Raw genomic sequence first — 16,394 nt, 5'->3', positions numbered from 1 at the left:
TCTGTTCAGTTCTTCATGCTGAGAGAATCACAGACCTGTCTATAAATATCTAACCCAGATCTACAATTGCTTGTTAAAAAGAGAGTGTTTGGTAGAAGATTGAATGAAATACAAAATGTCTATTATTTTTATTAGAGACCAGATGTGGCCTCTCAATTTACCCTCTATCATTTGGAGATGTACATTCACCAAGAACATTGCATGTGTGCATATAAATATTTTCATGTTGTCATGGTATAACAAAGAGTAATTGATTAGAAAAATCCCTATGGGATTTTCCACTTAAGAGCACATTTTTGTTTTAGCACTATTGTCTTGAAAATAAACATGTAAGGATGCATCTATTTTGATTGATCCAGCAGAAAGCAGCAGTGAACAGGCAGGGCTTTGGCTTTTGGGTAATGAATGGCACTGGCAAGTTGAGGGGAACTGGTGCCACCAACGAGCCCAGGAGTCGTGTCTGGGATGCCGCACCTCAGCAGTCAAACACTGCTCCCTCCAAACTGCAGCCCACTCTGCTGGGGCAAAAATGGTGGCATAGAAAGGAAAATGGAAATCCAGTCAGATTGCACAGGTCCCTAAAATGACTCTGTGTATTCATATTCTATAGTTATTTCTATAACTATATAGCATTCAGTCTATTTACAGAGCACAGCATTCAGAGTCCTGGGCTAAGGGCCTGCATTTCTGTGCTGTTTGACTTTGGCATTTAATCACCTGTCCAGGCTATTTGGAGACTTATTTCTCTTTAAATTCCTGTGGGACCTTAGCTACATCTAATGCAATCAATACATGCTGAAAGGCCCTAATTGAGAATTTCTGGATGCAGGACAAGGTAAAACGGAAGAAAACTTAGACATATCTGCTGAGCCATTTTTCAGACAAGTTGGTTTTTAACTCTGCCATTAATCAACAGCAAGCTTCCATATGATAGTGTTGAAATAATAGCTCCTAAACTTCTCAGAGCTGTCCCATTACTCAGGTACTGCATGTCTGTAATTCCTTCAGTGCCAACATTTGATCTATGCTCTGGTGCCTCCCTCAAAGCTGGAGGAAAGCAGGTGCTGTGTTCTAGCAATGGAAAGTGCCTGAAGCTGCTCTCTCTGTAGACAGCATGTGAACGATGATCGTCCCAGCCAGGGTGATGGTGCTTGGTGCTTTATTTCTGCCACACTTGGTTAGTGTGTGGAAGATGCCTTTTCTCACATAGCAAGTACTATGCTAAAGATACATGTAATGTGACAGTTTCTATAGTAACTACTTGTTCTTTATGGAATTGCAGATTAAACCTGTACACCTTGTTATTGTTCTTTTATCCTATTTTCTAGACTACTCAGTTACCACAGATACTTTTTTTTATTCTATTCCCTTGCCAACATAACTATATCAGGGATTTATGCATTTGCAAGTAAAGAGTACCTATGAAAAACACAACACTTAAAAGTTTTAAATTGACCACTATCTGATCTTCTAAATGCACTGAGATGTTTGTGCATGTATATTGAAAGCTAAAATTTCAAAATAAGACTGCAGAAATATTTCTATTAAAGCAGGTCAAAATTATGATTTGAATATTCTTGTTTTGCTGGGAGAACAATGCAAGTTATGTATATGACATTTGTTTTCTAACAAATTTTTCTAGAACAAACTTGCCAGTCTAGATGTACTGGCAAACTCTTCTAATGTGAAAGACACCTAAGATTCCTAATTATGGGAAAATTTTCTCAATATGGTATACTGATTTTTACATGGAATTATTTCATTATTATAATTCATCAATGCTACTGCTCTGCTGATAATATCAGTACTGGAAGTGATATCATTTACAGGAATCAGATGTTTTCTGCTTTGTATTATGTTAGCCTTATTGTGGGAAAAAATGCCTGCATCCCGTCTGTGTGTGAGTCTCTGTTGCTATCTCCAGCAGAAGTGTATCAGTTAGAAATCAAGCTTATAAAATTAGCAGTGTAGGGAGAAATCAGCTACTTGATCAGGGCTGCAGATTCAACAATGCAACTAGTACTGTAGCCAAAAGGAAAAAGACACTAGGAAAAATGTAAAATATGAATTGGGTAAATCCATTAATGAGATAAAAAGAAAATGATACTCATCGTTAATTAAAAAAAAAGCTGTAGTAAATTACACATACACAAATGCAAAAGGCAGAAGGGGAAAATCAGAAAAAAAATCTACGCCCAGTACTGAGAGCAGCAGAGTGACGGTAGAAGCGGAAAGCAAACAGTAGATAAATTCCGTGTAACTAAAGAAACTGTTTTTTCTCCCTTTAGCCTTGACCGTATCCTTCCAACACGTATGTGCCCGGTCGGCCCTAAACCACGCGTTGTGAAATGAGCCCTGGCAGTGCAGCCGCTGCCGGAGCCGGGCAGTGCCGCGCTGCAGCGAACATGGACCCGCGGGTGCGGATGCGGTTGTGCAGAGGCAGAGCCCGCGGCACGTCTGTACCCGCACATTATGTAACGCGCGAGTGCAGCGGAGCGAACGAGCCGGGGGAGAGGCACAAACCCCTCGCCAGCAGCACCCGGCTCTTTCTGTGCCGCGCCGCTCCGGGCGGGGGCTGCGGGGGCTGCGGGCCCGGCCGCCCCCCGGGCGGGAGCCGGAGCGGAGCCGGAGCGGAGCCGCCCGCCGGCCGCGCCGCCGCCCCGCCCGCGGTACCCCCGCCGTTGGCGTGGAAACGGGCTGGCGGCTCCGGCTCCTCCTCCAGCGCCAGCCCCGCGCTCCCCCTACCCGGCTCCCCGGCGAGAGCGAGCAGCACCTCCCTGTCTCCCGCGGGGGGCCGCCGGACAAGTGCTCCCACGGCCGCCTTCAGAACAGCCCGGGTTTTTACGGTTGTGTTTTCCAGGGAGAAGATGGGAAAGGGCAGGTTCCTGCTCCTGCTGGGGCTGCGGGGCTAGTCCCTGCAGTCGTGGTGTGTCTGCTCGGCAAATCACAGATGCTGATGTGAAAAAGGGCCAAAGCAGAGGAGAGGCGTCAGTGGATGCGAGCGTTTCTACTGATGGATTGAGGAGGTGGAGGCTGCCTGCCTGGTGCTGGAGAGGTGAGTGCAATATTCCGCATTTCCTTCTCTCTTAAATCAGTTCAGTGATGAACATTTCCAAAATAAGAAAAAGCACTTCTATAGCAAGCAGGAGAAGATGTAATTTTGAAACGATAAGCTATGCTTCTGCTGGATAAAAAATATGAGTGTCACTGTGAGGTAGGAACATTTCGCTGTGTGTAGACAAAAAATAGTAAGGGGAGGCAGGCTGCTGATACAGTGAAAATGACCTTCTCAAGGGATACCGGCCTTCTATTAGCTACTGCTTCAGCTTGGGCCCTTCTTCTAAAAATTAAGTGGTCTCCCTTTCCTAGCCTGAATTGTAACCCATTAATAGCCAATACCTGAGCCTTAATAAGATCTGCTGTGTCCCCTTAATGATTCAGGAAGATAATCCGTTAGATTCTGCCTGTTGGGAGAAGAACCTCCACGCTATGTAGCACCTCCTCCCAGGGAAATGCAGCCTGGATAACATTCTATCAGAAAAGACTCCTGCTGCCAAATTTCTGTAATAAGTGCTCCTGGTAGCAGTCTCATGTGCTCACTGGAAGGATGTGTGGCTCTGCAGAGCCTGGATGCGTTCCCTCTCCGTGTGTGCCTGTGCATGTGAAGGAATGAGGAGGGTTCATATTCATCTGCACCTGTGGACGGCTCCCATCTGCACTTGTGAACCACAAGTTTTTTGATATCTTTGCATTTGCATTTTGGGAGAGTGCTTCATACACAAAACCTCCAAGCCTTCAATGTTAGCTGAGAGAGCTGCAGACAAATAGATGTCAGTTTAATTTCTGCTCATAGAACTGATCTGATCTGCTTTTGGCTGTTTCACTGTAGAAGCCGTTTAACGTGTGTTCTTGCAGTATTTATTCTGCAAGATACTGACCTATCTCAACAATTTTCTGGGAAGATTTGAGAAAAAAATTACTAGATTTCCCTCCAGCATTTCTTTATATTTGTTTATATACATTTTCTGATAGCCTCACACCCACAAATTGATTTTTATTCGGGCTCAGTATTTCGCGCCATTGTGGGTCACACCCTTCGGGTGGCCATCAACATTTCATCCATAAAGGTTACTTGTGGATCACAAAGGGGCAAAAAATGAGTGTGTAGTTTGGACTTAAAGGAAATTTTGTCTGACTTTATGGATATAGATGTTGGAAGTCCGAGCTGATGCCTTAGGTGCTGTTATAGGCAGAAATCCTCACTTTTCTTCAACAGGCACAGATCTGACAGCTGAACAGAGACAGCTCTGCAGAGCAGAGTGTGTTTTGCCATTAATGTGGCTGTCTCCATCAAATCATTTGTTTGGAAGCTATCATGCAAAAAGCACAGATCCCTGCCCTTGGATTAAGGACATTATCAGAGGAGAGGCCTGTGTGTATAGAAGGATGAAGATCCAGTCCTCAAGAAGCCAGTGGCAGGCAGGTGTTATCAAAAGAAAACCTCTTAGTTATAAGGCATATTTAGGAGGAAAACTCATGCTATCTTTTGTTACTAAAACACTGATTACGTTTTCAGAGAAGAAAATGTACATTTTCTGTGTACATATGTATGCTTATAAGGAAGAAAAGCTGATTAATTCTGTGCAAGGCATGGAAATTTCACTCTGACAATGGACCTTACAGAGAGGAATAAACTCTGCATGCTACATAAAGAATGCTACACCTCTGGCTGAGATTCTGTGCTTGTCACTCCACAGGCCACTAGTGAGAAGAGTTGAATAAGACTTCTGCAGGTACTACCTTGAATTTTGTAAGCCTCCAGAACAGTTTCGTGTTTCAGTTGCAGACCTTGGTTTTGAATTTAGTGTTGATAATCTAAAAATAACCAGCCAGGTAGCTCTGAAAGACTGAAGTGAAAGTGTTCTGGTTGTCTCTGACTATGTTCTGACCAGTTCTGACTATGCACTGATGGAACAAGGTATGTTAAATTTTAAGAAGTGTAGATAGAAACTGAAATTTGTCCCTTCTTAAGGAATCTACCTGCTAAGCAGTGGGGCAGGGGATAAGGATAACAGAAAATTCAGCAGGTAATAAAAGCTCAAATCCTTCAATGGTGAAGTCAGCTCTTCCTCTCCAGCTTAAGCAGATAAGGATTTTGACAGCAGCCTTGCTTGATACACAGGGGTGAGGCTATACAAGGCAATGATGCCTTTTTCTCTCTCCCCCTCCATGAATTAAAGAAAAATACTTTCAATTCCTTTGCGTTAAATCACAGTAATCCCACTTATTTCAGAAGAGATTCTTCAGATTTATGTACCTGAAAATGAGAGTTGAATCTGACTATTTCTGCTAAAGTTTTGGCCCTGCTTTCACAGGAGTCACTGGAAGTTTTGTCATTTATTTCAGCTGGAGAGAGCCCAGCACACACAGTGTCACTGATCAGGTTCTCCCTTGCCTTTAGGAACAGCAATGTTGAACAGTTTTGTAGTTGGTTTCAGTGAGGTCGCAGGTTCAATGACAAATTCAGTAAACTAATTCATAAATTATCAGTTATTTGAATCATGCTTTTTTGCTGAGAAAATGGGAGTGTTACTCCCATGTTAAGGCTGACAGTACCCACCCTCAGCAGTAGTAGTTTCTACACGAGCAATCAACTATTTTCTTTTTCCTAAGAGAAAAAAGACTCAAACTTATTCAAAGGCCCTTAAAAATCATAATCTTGGCCTATGTGCATAAAATCATATTTATACTTACAGAGAAGAATTGTCCTATTTTTATTTAAAAAGAAGGGTAAATTTTGTTCTTTGTGATCCCCAAAGTACCAGAATTAATCCACATCAATTACTAGTTACAACAGATTCCCTTCACTTACTTGAGAGGATAATATGACTTATATTTTGTGTGTTATATTCAGAATTTTTATTAAACTTTCTAGAATTCAAGAATGTTGATTAGGAAGTCCAAATTTCAACTATTACATTGATGAAAGAATAATCCTAAGAAAAACTATACTGTTCCAAAGCAACCAAAATCGATTCTCTTTGCAAAGTTCCCTGGCAATTTAAGGCATGTGGAATAGACAAGATGACAGAGAAGGGTTAAATACAGTTTGATAAATTCTGTTTTGGAATCAGGAGTTGATACATATTAACAATTTAAGTTGTTTTAGCTTTCAAGTGGAATCAAGGACAATTTAACCCTTGACATGAAGGCTACAGAGAAAATACTCTTCTGTGAACTGTTGCTTTTCCTAAACACTGAAGGGCACTGGTGGAGTTGGATGGAAGGAGCAGATTGGTGATGAGGCCATCTCTTCCATCTCACCCAGACTTCAAACATTGGTTATTATTAAATACATTTAAACTCACAACTAACAAAACACATGGCAAAAATTCAGAAGATAACAGCTCTGTATGTTGGTTGTTACGTTTTTTTTTTCACTTCTTCAGCTCAGAGCATTTTCTGCGTTCAGCAGAAGCTCAACTCTCCTCAGAATCCCATTTTATTATTTATTGGACACCCAGTGAATCATTAGGGAACACGGTTTTAGCCAACAAATCCTGTTTGCCTTTTGTTTTCTCTGTGAGCCCCTTATACCAGAGAGTTGTTTCTTCTCTGGATTCCTAAGCCATCACATCAAAAGACAAATGTGATAACACCTCCACATGATTCCACATTGCAGAAATAACCTGTTGGATTACCAGTCAACACCTTGGCCAACAGAAAAACTTAAAGAGGCAAATCCAAAAATTCTAAGTATTTGTTTTGCTCACACACATGAAAAATAATGACTGGAAAGTAAATAATAATTTCATAGGAACTACAATTGGTTAATCCATTATTTTTACAGTGGATTTATGAAATAGTAATTGCCTGGACTTGGCAGTTGGAAGGAATTATTCTCATCACTTTCAGACATCCATAACAAGGACATGTACACACAGAGTAGTTGTTAAGGCTTCCCTTTTAGCTGGTGGAAGAAAAAGAGATTTCTCCATTGGAGTTACCTAGACTAGTTTCTGACTACCATGTTAGCGTGAGATTGAGCTCTGAAAATGAGAGCTGACCTCTGGAAATGACAGCTCCTCTCCACTGCCTCTAAGGGAAGCACTGAGTGAGTAGCTCTGAGATAGCCACCTACATGCAGATGCTAAATCTGCACAGATGAATCCCACTCTCACTGTCTATAATGTAATGTTTAACCAAGATTTACTAGTTAATTATGAAGATATTTTCACGGCTCACCATAAATATTTGTAAGTCATAATGCAGTTGCCATTCCCTCCCTACCTGCCCTGTTTCCTGGGCTGGCATTGGCTTCCCCCTCTGAGTTATCTCAACAATGGTTTGGTCATGGCAGTGGAAAGGCTTCACTGGAACAGCACCAGTAATCCAAATCTTTTATCAATTCTTCCAGGCAGTATTCTAGCACACATTCCCAGTGTGTTTCTACTGATTTTCTGTGCCTGATTTCTATATTTTCAAATCTTAGCCAGACAATGTGGAATAAGCACCTTTATCTCCATAAACCACACGAATGCAAATACAATTAGGCAGCATAGCAAGTGTTGATGTACAAATAGAGTTGACACAGTTGTGTTGTGGAAGGAAACAACACAGTGGAGCTGAATTGATTACAATTCAGTGTCATGGCACAGTAACAAAAGCCCAGCTGGGTGTTTAGCTCTGAGAGGGCTTGCTGTTCAGAGGGGGCATGCACCTGGTTATTATATTCCTTCCTTTAAAAGAGAAAAGTGTGTATGATTCAAAAGGATACTTTCCTACCAGCTAAGGGAACATCTTTCTGAAGATAATACAATTTGAGCTATTAGGTTGGATTTTTCAAGTAGAGAGTTTTGTCTCTGAATATTACCAGCTGAAGTCATATAAAACAAATACTGGAATGTGTTAACAAAATATGATTTCTTTTGGATGTATAATATCTATTTATACATTTATATGCATTACAGTTGGGCTTTTTTAATGTCTTTTGAGGAAAGAAAAACCAGGATACTGGCTGTTGCCCCTCTCTAGCGTTTATGTTACAGGAGAGGATTCAAAACAATACTACAGGAAATATTTTCCATATCATTTAAAGCACTCAATTCAGTAAATAAATGCATATGATGCTAACCAAATCCATTACAAACTAGTTTTGCAGAATTAACACCATTGCACAGGAGCATCTCTCAGTACTGCCAGCAAGTTGATTGTTGCAACAGGCCTTGGCAAGAAGATTTTCTCTCAAGATGCCTTTCTGTGCCTGACCTTTTAAATTTGGCAGAGTTCAGGGTACCACAGCAGAAGCCATTTTGTAATGGGAAGATATTCATATATTCTTACCATTGCTAAGAATCTATTGAACTTCCATGTTATATTGCTCAGTAATGGTAGAACCTCACCTCAATCAGTCACTTCAGAGACATGTTTTTAATCTCTTTTCCAATCCATCTATGTCCATGAACAGATAAACTCACCTTAATTTGTAATTCAGTGACATTTATGTAGGTATTTAAAATTCTAAGGCTAGCCTACTCCAAATTTGAACAATTGGTCTATTATCATATTGTTTCTGTTCCCTGACTAGATGTGCAATAAGTCCTCTGATTATGTTTCATGCTGCGAATGTTCCTGAAAGCAAATCTGAACTTTGCCTCATAGCTGTGATTACACAGGTGTGTCAAGTTTGCTTTTTGCATGTGTGCTCACAAAAAGCAACAGAATACTGAAGACTTTATGAAATTTTTTTTAAGTTACAGGAACAAATTTTTGGCTACTAGGTTCAAGGGATCAACAATTGTTTTAAATGTGGCAAACTTGAGGCTGATGTGCAGTTCAGTATTATATCAGCACAATATTATTTGCTCTCACAGGTCAAGTAAATATACAATGGTCTAAACAAATTAAAGTATCAAGTAGCATCAGGAAGAGGTAGGAACCAGTGACTTTTAACACTGAAAACTACAGTTCTCCCTTTTTCCAGAGAGGCCTCATTGTACCCTGCAGTCCTGAATGGTGCAAATTCTATATAACAGGAATTAAAACATCTATAAAGTAATAACAGTAATAACCTACCATATAGACAAAGAACTGAATTATTGGATCTCTTAAAGTTCTTTGTCAGCACATGTGGGTTATAAACGAAAATTAAATGTTTACAGAGGATATTACTCTGGTCTGTGACAAGAAAAACCTCTCTCTTTGCTGTATCCATGGCATAGCAATTCTACCCTTTTCCCACTTCTGCAGTCAAGGAAACCAAGAACAGCCACTGATATTGTGGCCTCTTGGGATCATACCTGGAAACTGCTCTAATTCACACTGTGGCTTAGGCAGCCCCAGCCTGGCTCTACAATAAAGGCTGGATCACAAAAATGCCTTTCTCCCCCAGATTAAGACTAGAAGTGTTTGAGTTTCTGTGTATTTTTGATTACTTTATGTTGCTTTTCTAGTTGTGTCTTCTGATACTGGAAGGCAACAAACCCCAAGCAGAAAATGCCAGAATATTCCAATTCAGAAATCATTTAGGGAGAATAGATCTGGAAGAAATGGGTGATGCCCATTATAGTAGAAGTGTGCTTTGAAGGGGAGATTTGACACACAGGCATGTGGAACTCTGGGACATCCTTTAAATATTGTAGACCTAATTTCCAAGTAATGGGAGAACTTCTCAATAAGCAGCACAATTACAGTCTCCAGGTATTTTCAGTCAGTATTTTCTTTGTGGTGTTGGATACGTCCAATGACAGGAGCCTGTAACTCATCAAAGCTTATCTATACAACTGTAGCCTTGCATTTTGGATACATTATGTTTTCATGATTAACCTGTCAAGAATTATTCACAGACCTCATTGAAAGTTTACATAAACAAGTCAATTCAAGAAAATAGTCAATTGTTTGTTTTAAAGGAGACCAGATGGAATGCTGTCAATCTATGCAGCACTGTTCTTACTCAGCTGTGAGATAGGGTGCAAATGGAATTTCTGAGACATGGCATTTATGATCTGTCTTTATCTGTGTTGCAAAGATTTATACTTGATGGAGGTATGTTAGCAGTACATCAATCTCATTGTTTACTTGGTGTCTGCATCTTATTATCAGAATCATCAATTATAGATTCTGTAATTTTTAAGATGTAATTTAAAAGGATATGTTTTTTCAGAGTTAGCTAGTCACAAAATACATAGAAAATACAATTTTTCCCTACAGTTTCTTAAGCTTCTGTTGGGATTAGTCAGAGGCATGTGGTGATCAACCACTTATACAAGAAATAGAAGGTCAAGATTAAAAGATTTCAGAAAATAATACAGGTGTGCAAGAGGTCAAGGACTTGGCTCTTAACTTTTGCAAAATCCTTTAGAAATGTCACCCTTACCAATGAGCTCCCTCCTGCAATCAACACAAAAAATGACAAGGGACAGTTAAAATTATTTTTGTGCAGAGCACTAGTTGAGAGTGAACATGAGAATCTGAAATACAAACCAAAATTTTACCTCATTCTTTTGAATTGAAAAAAAAAGACTTCTCAGAATAGCCAAGGAGACACAAACAGTACCAGGATGACAATGTACTGACTTGTTCAGTGTCACTCCTGCGTCTAACAGAGCAAAACTACTTAGAGCTTTTACTGGAGGTTTCCCTATTGCCCTGAGCCTTCAGCCAGCACAGAGGTGACACAAACTGGGGTTTATTTCTCCTGAGCTATTTGGCACAAAATATTCTTTGGGATGAGGACACTGCCAGTAGGTGTGTGTCAGTGGCATTGCATCCTGGTGGGATTGCTGCCAGCTGGAGGAGATTGAAACCAAATTGGGATTGCTATAAGGTGGGTTTGGGCTGAAAGCTAAGCCAGCTGGGAGCTCTGTAGCATTGCCTGCCTTTGTGCCTTCGGCAGAGGTGGGGAGACACCTTATCGAGCATTTTCCTGGAGAAGTAAGAAATTTTATGTGCCTTATTTTCTGGAATGCCTGTAGCTTTTTTTGGGTAGATTGTGGGTTGTTCTCTTACTACTAAGATGCATCCTGAGGGGGAATTTTTTAGCCTTGCTACAACAGAGATGCCAAAGTTGTTTGAAAGTCAGAGAGGGCTTTAAAAGGCAATATCCCTTTTCATAGTTACTAAAATACTGATTCCAAAACCTCAATTTAAAAGTCTTGAGGTATGCTGTAAATGAACCAAAACATAACAAAAGCTGTGCTTTTAGGCACAATTATTCTGGTAGTTATCAGTCAAGGGACAGTGTGATACCTGAGCAGTGGTACCTGAGATCACTGAAAATGCAGACCCCACACCCTACCCCAGCCAGCCAAGTGCCCTGAGTGCCCTCAGAGATGTCCCTGTAGTCCTTTAATGAAGTTCTCAGGAGGAATTATTGTTCTGCTGTACATTGTGGATATTTCCCTCCCATCCTCTCCCCTTGGTAAATCTGCTTTGTGAGTTTAAGGTGGATTTGGAATCCCTACAGCTGCAATAGCTTTTGCCCTGTTTTGACCCAATGTGGCTTGCTGAGAAATTCGTGTCCAGCCCCTCTGCTGAGGGCTGGATGTGCTGTGGGTAACCTCCACCATATGCATTATTTCATGTCCCAGATCTGTGCCTGTTTCACAGAGCTGCTTCTACTGTAATATCAACAGTAGATTTTTAGTGAGCAAAAAGAAATAAAATGGTGAGTCATCAGCTTTTTTCCTGCATATCTCATCTGTGGGAAATGCAGAATGCTAACTAGAATAGTTAGGCATCAGCGATAAAATTCCAGCTTTATGTGCCATCTTAATAGTAGGCTAGAGTGTCACCAGAAGTATTTTTTTCCTGGTAATATGAGAAATGAATAACTAAGGATCCACTGCTGAATAATGAATAAATGAAAGGCTCGATTAGCACCTTTCAGCTTTCAGATAAATTTGGTGCTGCAGCTTCTTGAGTCAAGAAGAGATGTCACTGAGAGTAAAAGGAACAGAAAAGCAACTACCTGAGATGTTGCTGTTAAAGCTGTGCTGTGAGGGTGGTGGTGCACATTTGGCTGGTCAGTGAGGCTCCCCCATAAGCTGACAGGACAGCCTCATGCAGAGAAAACCAGCAAAATTTGGGGGTATTGCTATTAACAGTAATAGCAGATCATGTGTGTAGTCTCATAAATCAACCCATCAGTTCCCAAAACATGATTCAAGAGCCTGCTTCAAGCAAAAGGAATGAAATTATTAGGGTCTCAAAATGGTGAGCTGACCTCTAGGTGTCTTAAAGAGGAGGAGACAAGTCCAGTTAGGGTGTGACACAAAAAGGAAACTTTTCTGACCTCAGCAAAAGAGAACTTGTACAACAGGAGAGAGATGGATTATTTAGAGACAGAATTGAAGGGCTAAAGGATAAGTAAAAAATATAGACATATTGGCTGCATGACTAGGAAGTTTGCAGGACTACAGAGAAAAATAAAAAAGGGGGAGAAAATATCTGAATGATGAGAATGCCGTTACATGCAACACAACTTGAACAGGAGCAGTGATTGCCCTCCTCCTCCTCTCTTTCTCCACACATGTATAGACAGAAAAGTACTGGTAGTGTTAATGGAACACCAAAAATCATCAGTATGTGCAACAAAATTGGAAGCTACACCTTCTAATATTACTAGTAGTAGTACAGTTACCAGTGAAAAATAAACCATCAAGAAAAATGACTGGATTTTGGTTTATCCTTAATAACAAAATTAAATCCATCTATCATTCCTATGTTTCAGGCTTGGGAAAAAATAACAATTTACAAGCTTGCTTGAGGCTGAAAAATAATAACTTTGCCCAGCTAAATCTAAATCATGGTACTCCTATGTTACAGTAAATATCCAGATTAAAAGTCCATCTTCCTCAGAAGATGGACTTAGATTTAGCAGTTTATTTTGTTACTTATCCATTTTAAGAGTAATTTATGGTAATCAATATACAATACCTAATGTTTTGTATTTGTTTTATAGACAAAAAATATATTCTTTGAATTATATGAAAGCCATCTACTATTTTGACAGAATCAGTATAGCCCTATGAATACATGAAATCATCCAACCATGTCTTGTCATAGCATGACTCAAAATGGATGTGGTCAAATGTGGCCTCTGCTCTTCCAAGCTTGATGAAACTAGGAACAAACATAGTGAATACGTGCAGAAGCCAGGCTGGGAACATGTGCACAGAGCAAGAAATTAATGTTGAAACACAATGATACTGATCATGCTTCAGCATTTCCTAGAAATACAGTCATGCTGAGATCATACAAAAGTGGGGAGCTGAAAATTAAACTATTTTGGTATCTATTCTTACAGAAGTTCTCACCATAGATATTCCAATATATGAAGAGTATGAATCATGCACTGAATACTAAATTTTCATCAGTAAAACAGTCTCTATTGCTGACACTTTGGTATCCTGCTTGCAGTGTTGTTAAATACATTGTTTTTATTTTCATCCTGTTCAAAACCAAATACAGGTTCATTTCAAAACCTACTGAAGTCAACAAAACCATTACTTTTAAAGTGGATCACAGCCACAGCACTTTACAGGGTTTGGAATGTTTTTACTCTTATTTTCTCTTAATAGATACTGTCACTGTTTCTGCTGAGGGAGAACTATGAATACCCTCACCCCAAAGTGTCACTTATCACAGGGTGCCAATTCACCATAATTACTTAAGTTCCTCCAACTCATTTTACATTCTCATTTAGTGCCACATAGAAATATTTTTCATCTCAGTAGAAAAGCAAGGTTGAATAAGACGAAGGACCTAACATTATCTAAGGAGCTTAAACTCTTCAGAGCACAAGTGGTGAAAGGCACATCGAGACTATTGCTAGACATGTTTGCACTGCACCTTTAGTTTCCCTTTTTGGATAAATCAGGCCTTCATCCTCTTCAAATCTGCAACCTGCACCTCTATCCATGACCAACTTGCTTATTGAAAGAGTTCTTTAAAAGTCTGATGAAGGGAATTTAACCACCAGTGTCCTCTAATATTCATTGTACGTTCAACATAAGCTGCTTAGAGTCAATCGGGAGTTGGGAGGCAGCAGGGAGTGCCTGGGATCCCTGTGCGTGTGCTGGTGGGTGTGGAATTGCAGCAACTGCAGCTGGGCTGTGAGGAGGCTGTGATCACCCTCCAGGGGGAGAGAATCGATAGGAGAGACTGAAGAGAAATTCTCATGGCTGCTAAACCTCGAAAGGATGTTAGGCTCTTTCTGGCAGCAGCAATTATCAGTGGTGGGGTTTTGTGTTGGTGTTTTGTTTTGGTTTTGTTCAGGGGGAGGCGTCAATGAAGGAAAAATAGGAGCTAAAGAAGTTGATGCATCAGATACCAAGGTCTTTTTACTTCTCTTTGAGTGAAAAAGAACTTAGTTTCTATAGGTCTCTACAGAACTTTATCTAGCTGGCAAAATGATGGCTTGGCCTGGCTTTTGAAACCAGGAGCTTGTTGGCTGTTGTGCAATGTTGCACTTAACTGTTTCTGGTTGCAGAGCAATTTTCTGTGAAGTAACATATATCTGTGTTTGGCACAAAGCAATTTCATAACAAAACCAGAACATGGGTAACGTCCTTCATATTCATCTTATAAAAAAAGGTCCTTTGAATTAGAGAGTGGCTCCAACAACAGCTCAGCTGTCTGAGGTGTACCTGCTGAAGCTCTTGCAGGCAGCAGGAGTGTATGACTGTCAAAGCTTCTGAATTTCAAAAGAGAAGCAGAATGAGACCAGGCGTAGGCTGCAGCTGTAATCTGTGCTTGGTAGCATCCAAGTCCTCTCCCATGAGTCACACTGCTGAGAACATCGTGGATTCTCTTTAGCCTCTTGGGATTTATTTTTTTGGCCCTGGACTGCAGTCTAATACTTCTTCCACTTCTCATCTCCTTTTTGCAGATAAAATAATGTTTAATTTGAGTTGTTAAGAGGAAACCTAGAAAATCCACAGTTCTGATGTAGATACCTTCTGACATGGTTCATATGGTTAATTTTATGTGTGGCCTAGGGGTGGAAAATACTCTCTACCCTACCTACCCCATTAATCCCTGATGATAGCCCTGCATTTTGTGCTGATATTGACACTCTCTTCCTTTCTTTTATTGTATTAGGAACAGCATTTTAATCCGTGATTCTGTCCTGTTGTGAGGTTAATAACCTGACAAAAGTGCTGAAGTTTTCTTGTCCTTCCCTAGATTCCCTTGTCCTTCCCATCATGAGAACTATTGGCTTTATTCTTCCACTGTACTGCATTCCTCTCTTCCATTTTGACCAACTCTTCAACGTTTTCTCTGCACCTTGTTGCTCTTTCCTCTCATGCTTTCATTGAGTTGCTGCCTCTGAACTCCCTTACGATTCATGTGAATCTTCTATAATCCTTTTTTGACTTTTTCTCATGTTGGGAACTTACTGCTCCTGCATACTCATTCAACCTATGTCTGTTTTTCTGTTTTTTCATTCACTGAGGTTCTTTTGATTTGTTCTCTGTGAAACATTACTCATTCTCTGCTGCTTAGTTTCCAGCTTTAACCATCACATTGCCAGTCCTCCCCTGCTTTCCCCCAGCCTTCCCATGAATTCAGTGTTTATTACTTCTACTGAAATGGTTCCTGTATTTTGCTCTTCTCATTCCAAAACCTTTTGCTCTGCCTTTCCCTGTAAGTCTATTCTTGCCAGGTTTCCAGTCCTGATCACTCCCAACAATGTCCTTTCTCTAGCAAAACCATTCTGATGGAAGTCTGATGATCTACGCAATTTCTTCCACTGTGAACACCCTGGATTTATTCTCCCCTTTTTTTTTCTCCTAGTGTAATTAAATTCCATATGTGCAGACCCATCTTTACAGATTCTGAGTCAATCCTTTCCCTCTTTTCTTTTTTTTTTCCTGTGTGCAGATTTCTGCTGATCCTGTGCCAGTATGATATAGTAAGATGTGCCCATCTGCTCTTCTCGCCTCATCTTTCCTTCCTCTATTGCTATCTCTTCCTTCTTTTTTATGGATACAGGACTTCTGGCTTCCTGTGAATATACCATTCAATTTACCCAAGAAATCTTACCTAGCTTCAGTGACTTTATTCTCTCATTCCTTGCCTTAATCTTTGCCTTTCCTCCAGTTCTTTCCTTTAAAACCAGCAGAACAGTTGTGATGCATTTCTGTCTCCAAGATGCTTTTTGTGCATCATCACACATAAAACTCATCTATTGTTTCCAGGATTCCCATTTGCTGGAGCATCTCCTCCTTCCCTCTTGCTTGGCCTTGAGCTTCAATCTTTGAATCTTCCCTGGCTGCTTTTCTCTATTGCATTAAACAAACCTTCTGCCTTCAGGACACAGCTATCTGTACCCAGACTCTCATGTTCTCACTGCAGAGATTCCCATAGCTCATGCCTGTCACGGAACAGCT

General features: G+C 40.4%; 2 protein-coding genes across 2 annotated transcripts in view; one reads left to right on the top strand and one right to left on the bottom strand.

Annotated features, from left to right (window-relative positions):
* Positions 1-16,394, bottom strand: part of RSPH14 (radial spoke head 14 homolog) — a 72,943-nt gene that overhangs the window by 13,664 nt on the left and 42,885 nt on the right. The window lies entirely within an intron of this gene.
* GNAZ (G protein subunit alpha z) overlaps positions 2,718-16,394 on the top strand; it is a 50,166-nt gene continuing 36,489 nt past the window's right edge. Inside the window, exon 1 of the mRNA XM_054288854.1 lies at positions 2,718-3,055. The gene's annotated coding sequence lies outside the window, so the exon portion shown is untranslated. The remainder of the gene's footprint in view (positions 3,056-16,394) is intronic.

The sequence above is a fragment of the Melozone crissalis genome, unplaced genomic scaffold, assembly GCF_028551555.1.
Source record: "Melozone crissalis strain CALT ecotype California unplaced genomic scaffold, PUWL_Pcris_2 ptg000063l_1, whole genome shotgun sequence".
Classification (NCBI taxonomy): Eukaryota; Metazoa; Chordata; class Aves; order Passeriformes; family Passerellidae; genus Melozone; species Melozone crissalis.
Note: the sequence above shows the minus strand (reverse complement) of the source record. Positions and strands in the feature narration are given on the sequence as shown.